At 44.1% G+C, this 6,000-nt stretch overlaps 1 protein-coding gene across 3 annotated transcripts in view; it reads right to left on the reverse strand.

Annotated features, from left to right (window-relative positions):
• LOC136876906 (facilitated trehalose transporter Tret1) overlaps window positions 1–4,107 on the reverse strand; it is a 52,250-nt gene extending 48,143 nt beyond the window's left edge. The window contains exon 1 of one of the 3 annotated variants that reach the window (XM_067150659.2): window positions 4,072–4,107. The gene's annotated coding sequence lies outside the window, so the exon portion shown is untranslated. The remainder of the gene's footprint in view (window positions 1–4,071) is intronic. The other 2 variants (XM_067150660.2, XM_068228489.1) reach the window with 2 other exon arrangements.
• Window positions 4,108–6,000: the final 1,893 nt, after the last annotated feature.

Here is a 6,000-nt window from a genome sequence, read left to right on the forward strand (position 1 = left end):
GCGGTGTTAAAGTGAGTGCGGGAAGGAAGGCTGTCGTACACGCGTGCACATAAATGGTATCCCAACATAAACAATCAGCACTGCCCCACTCCAGTACTGAAAGGGAGGGGTTAGAGTGAAGGCCACTCCAGTACAAAACAGGAGGGAAGGGGTGGTGCCGAAGGCACAATGAACCCACTTTCTCGCTTAACGCATTGCTACATGTAGACAGCCCGCTACAAGACTTTGTTGGGATTGAAATGGGCACAGTGGCGGATGTATTGAAGTACAGTATTAGGTAACCTACTCTGAAATTACGGTGTTATGAGGTAAAGGAGTTCTTTAACCGAAAAATATTTGATACTAGTTAGTAATATTTTGTACCTGCGTTATATTGGGTCGTAATTTGAAAACCTCACTTACTGGTTCGTAACTTTGTTCTGGACTTTACTGAAAATTAATATGCTAATGTTGATGTATAAAGTATTATAAGTATGTAAGCATTTCTTTATAAAAATAACATTTTACTTCTTGAGCAATAATAAAATACATCTAAAAGTAATTTAAAAGCATTAAAATTCATTTACCATAAAATACAAATTCGTGTCTTAAAATATATAAAAATAATGATATTATTGCAACATCTCAACATAAATAATTGTTATAAAATTAACAAATGTTTTACATAAATATCTTATAAAAATACGAACGTTTTGCATCCTCCTAGAAAATATATAAATAAAAATGTACGGTAAAATCAAAACCATAATGCGCTGTCCATATTTATATCATTTCGAGAAAAAAATGGAAATTAACACAAAACTAATTGAGAAATGAGTATTAAATAACTAAAGCAGGGCCTCTCAGGGTGCATGCGCCTAGAGCATGCACTGTGCACGGTGCAGAAGACGACTTCGCTTGATTGCCCAGAGTGCAGTCCCCCACTCCTCGATTTGGAGCAATAGCGCTGTTTCTCTCTTTCCCCACGCCTGTCTCGCTCGCTCCCCATGTCTTCCTCTTCCTCACTTGCTCCGTAGCGCTCCAAATCCGAGCCGAGTTGAGCAGAGCTTAGCCGAATAGTCCAGAGACGAAGCGTTGGTTCGAGCCGAGCCGAGTGGAACCGATGCACAGTGCACCTCGATTTGCACGCATGAGATTTTGGGCGTTTGAGAGGCCCTAAACTAAAGAGTTATGTCAAATACCGACTTTACAAGAAGTGTCAATGACAAGTTTCTCCTCCCTTCTAGAACATTAATCATCTGTCCATGCCCCGTTCCTGTTTACCACTTGCTCTAGCCGCTTGGGAATGGAATCTATTAGATATTTGAAAAAAATCTGATTCATTTCTCAGATTCGCCCAAACTCGATGGCACTGCATTAACAGAGCCGCTCTTGTCCTCCTTTGACCTGAAACGCACGTGTTTACTTACCATTCTTGCTCAAATATGTTCTATTAGGTTAAAGTCAGCCGACTTGGCAGGCCAGTCAAGCACGTGAACGTCAGGATGCTGTTTCAAGGAAGTTTCGGTTACATGTGCAGTGTGAACAGGGCAGTTATCTTGCACAAACCTGACAACGGGAACTTCTTCTGTGGGGGTAAACAGCTCGAACACTAGGAAGAACAGCACCTTCTAAAATGTCCACATATTCACAAGCAGTCATGTGGAGTAACCTCTATCACCTTCCCTGGACCGGCACCACTTATCCACGCCAAAAAGCTATATGTGACGGGACCCAACTGATTAGTTACTTGGACAGCGGGCTCTTCGTAACGCTTTCCAGTGTGACGCCAGCACTTCAGCTATTTATCTGGATTGGAGAAAAATATCTTTTCATCCAACCAAATTGTAATTTCCCATTCCTGTCGTGGAGTAACACTTTCTTATAGCGCAAAGCCTACGCGAAGTTCTCTGTGGATAGGAAGAAGTCGCCCCTTTTTCGCAGTTCGGCGATTGTGAATACTTGCAGTGTAGAGTCAGCGACTCACGGTAGTCCAGCTTACTGGCAATTCCCATGCTAGTCCAGCTTACTGGCAATTCCCATGCTAGTCGATCTTACTGGCAATTCCCATGCTAGTCCAGCTTACTGGCAATTCCCATGCTAGTCGATCTTACTGGCAATTCCCATGCTAGTCCAGCTTACTGGCAATTCCCATGCTAGTCCAGCTTACTGGCAATTCCCATGCTAGTCCAGCTTACTGGCAATTCCCATGCTAGTCGATCTTACTGGCAATTCCCATGCTAGTCCAGCTTACTGGCAATTCCCATGCTAGTCCAGCTTACTGGCAATTCCCATGCGGCAATCCCATTACCGACTTGCTTTACGTCGCACCGACACAGATAGGTCTTATGGCGACGATAGGATAGGGAAGGCCTAAGAGTGGAAAGGAAGCGGCCGTGGCCTTAATTAAGATACAGCCTGGTGTGAAAATGGGAAACCACGGAAAACCATCTGCAGAGCTGCCGACAGTGCGGTTCGAACCCACCAACTTCCGGATGCAAGCTCACAGCTGCACGCTCCTAACCGCACGGTCAACTCGCCCGGTAGTAAATAGAACAGGGACATATTACTTGTAAAACAATTGTTACAGAGTCACCATAATTCAGTGTGGTCAAATATTTTAAAGCCTTCTTACATTTTGTAGTATTTTTCGATAAATTTAAGTTCATTTGATTGATCATTTTTAATGATTTTTAGGTCAACACGCGCCCCCTATTCATCACACACAGCACTATCCTCCACCACAATAACAAGCAATTTCATATACATGGCAGATGCCACCCACTCTCGTCGGGTGATCTGCCTTACAAGGGGTGCACCAGGCTAGCAATAGCCACATTATTATTACATCCCTCCTGACAGGGTTGTGTCAGGAAGGGCATACCACCGTAAAACAAAGCCAAATCCACATGTGTGTTACAGTTCGCACCCGCAACTTATTATTATCATTATTATTATTATTATTATTATTATTATTATTATTATTATTATTATTATTATTATTTCTTTTCTTTTCTTTTCTTTTCTTTTCTTTTCTTTTCTTTTCTTTTCTTTTCTTTCTTTCTTTCTTTCTTTCTTTCTTTGTTTATCCGTGTACCCTCCGGGGTCAATTTTTTCCTTCGGACTCAGCGATGGATCCCACCTCTACCGCCTCAAGGGCAGTGTCCTGGAGCGTGAGACTTTTGGTCGGGGGATACCACTGGGAAGGAGGACAAATACCTTTCCCAGGCGGCCTCACCTGCTATGCTGAACAGGGAACTTGTGGAGGGATGGGAAGATTGGAAAGGACAGGCAAGGAATAGGAACGAAGCAGCCGTGGCCTTAAGTTAGGTACTATCGCGGCATTTGCCTGGAGGAGAAGTGGGAAACCTTGGATCGAACCCACCTCTAGTCAGTTGACCTCCCGAGGCTGAGTGGACCCCTTTCCAGCCCTCATACCACTATTTCAAATTTCGTGGCAGAGCCGGGAATCGAACCGGGGCCTTCGGGGGTGGCAGCTAATCACGCTAACCACTACACCACAAAGGTGGTCATTATTATTATTATTATTATTATTATTATTATTATTATTATTATTATTATTATTATTATTCACAGTATACTGGGGAAAAGCCCGTATGGTAGCCATTATCGTTAATGCATGAAGTCTACATGGTCTGACACTGTGGCGAGCCGGTTTGAGTCCCGTTGGTCGAAACAGTTTTCACCATCAGAACGTTGAGCGGCAGGGTACAGGCGGTGGTGGTTGACTTCAGGAAGGGCACGCGGTCGTAAAAGATCGCGACGAAGTTCCGTTTCACTTCATACCCAACCCCGCAGAGAAACGGGGCAACGTTTGGACATACATACATACATACTGCGGAAAAGGAGTTCGAGCATAGCGTTAACTACGTTATCCCACGAAGTTACGGATAGTGGAAGATAGCTTTTATCTTTTCTTCTTTTTTTCTTGTTTCGAAGTAATCGTCTGTACAAACCCCATAATTTTCAATGTAATTTGTAAATATAAGAATAATCGTTTCGCTAGTGTAATATTGCACATACATTTATAATGGCAATATATGAATTGAGAAGCGATCAAAGAATGCTTACCTGTGAGCTTTTATTGTTGACGTCCCTAGATGAACTGTGGGGTCCAAGAGGCCGGTCATTACACGGCACGGAGATAAGGTCCGTCGAGGAGGGGAGCTGATAGTGACATCAAGTAGGATGACCGTGATTCGTAAAGTAAATTGCTACATTAGAAAATGACGGTCCGCCTCTGTGGTGTAGTGATTAGTGTGATTAGCTGCCTTCCCCGGAGGCCCGGGTTCGATTCCCGGCTCTGCCACGAAATTTGAAAAGTGGTACGAGTGCTGCAACGGGGTCCACTCAGCCTCGGGAGGTCAACTGAGTAGAGGTGGGTTCGATTCCCACCTCAGCCATCCTCGAAGTGGTTTTCCACTTCTCCTCCAGGCAAATGCCGGGATGGTACCTAACTTAAGGCCACGGCCGCTTCCTTCCCTCTTCCTTGTATATCCTTTCCAATATTTCCATACCCCGCCTGCGTGAGGTAATGGTCATCCTCCTCAGTTGTATCCCCGACCCAGAGTCTGAAGCTCCAGGACACTGCCCTTGAGGCATTAGAGGTGGGATCCCTCGCTGAGTCCGAGGGAAAAGCCAACCCTGGAGGGTAACCAGATTAAAAAGAAGAATAAAATGACTGTAATTATTATATTAAGGCACTGAATTAGGTCTGACAAATTTATCTCAGTTCTGTTTATTACTCTTCACACCAGCTCCGTATTACATGCGAGCATAGTTCACTGAGTTTCTGCGGGATAGCGTACTGAAACAAATGCAGTCTTGCTATGGACATTATAAGCCGTTGTCTAGGACATTTCACCGAAGACTGCGTTCGGCATCTTCTAGAATTCCGAATGAGTTCGATGGCTACGAAGCTCTCAGTTGGAGGAATGTAATATAAGCTTCATCTTTAAACAATGTAATCTTTTATTTAAACACAAGATTGTATAAGAATAGGACAATGGTAAAAGCAATGTTATCTCCGCACAGGCATTGAGGCACTGAGAGGGATGGAAGGTAAAGGCTTCCACTATCCTAACCTCGGCAAGGGCCGTGTGCACATCCGGAAGTGAAAATCTTGTTTCTTAAATTTTTTGACTTCCTGATGGGGAGTCGTACCCAAGTCCTTTCACATGAACCGAGCACGCCATTACCACCTCGGCTAGACAGCTCCTTTGAAATAGGTAAGCTTGTTCAAGCTTGTTTCGTTTCATTTTTGGTAGAATACAAGTTTTAACATCACCGAATGTTCGTTCGTTCTCTGCTTACCCTCCAGGGTCGGTTTTCCACTCGGACTCAGCGAGGGATCCCGCCTCTACCGCCTCAAGGGCAGTGTTCTGGAGTTTCAGACTCTGAGTCGGGGATACAACTGGGGAGGATGACCAGTATCACCGAAAGTGCTTGGTTTTATGGTTCACGGAAAGTGAAGGGGTACTGAGCAGGGTTGCCATGTATCCCAATTTTCCTGGTGGAGGAACTAAACTGTAACTACAATAACGTGTGCACCAAAATGCCCAAAACGTTGGAACTGCGAACTAAAACGCACCTATGTCATTCATTCAGGGGTGGACATTGAAACTAATTTCTTTGAGTATTTTATGCTTGTTGTTTAAAGGGGCCTAACTTCTAAAATTATCGTTCCCTTTGAGTATTTGGTGAGGGCAATAGTGGTAATTATTGTTTTTAGAGAAAGTACGATTGGGCAATCATTCCTCAATTAACGTTAAATAGAAGGAAAATGGAAAGAGCCACCATGGCTCAGACGGCAGCGTGCCAGCCTCTCATCGCTGAGTGCCGTGGTTCAAATCCTGGTCACTCCATGTGAGTTTTGTGCTGGGCAAAGCGGAGGTGGGACAGGTTTTTCTCCGGGTACTCCGGTTTTCGCTGTCACTTTTCATTCCACTCTCCAATATCATTTTATTTCATCTGTCAGTCATTAATCGTGGCCCCAGAAGA

The sequence above is a fragment of the Anabrus simplex genome, chromosome 7 (genome assembly GCF_040414725.1).
Source record: "Anabrus simplex isolate iqAnaSimp1 chromosome 7, ASM4041472v1, whole genome shotgun sequence".
NCBI lineage: Eukaryota > Metazoa > Arthropoda > Insecta > Orthoptera > Tettigoniidae > Anabrus > Anabrus simplex.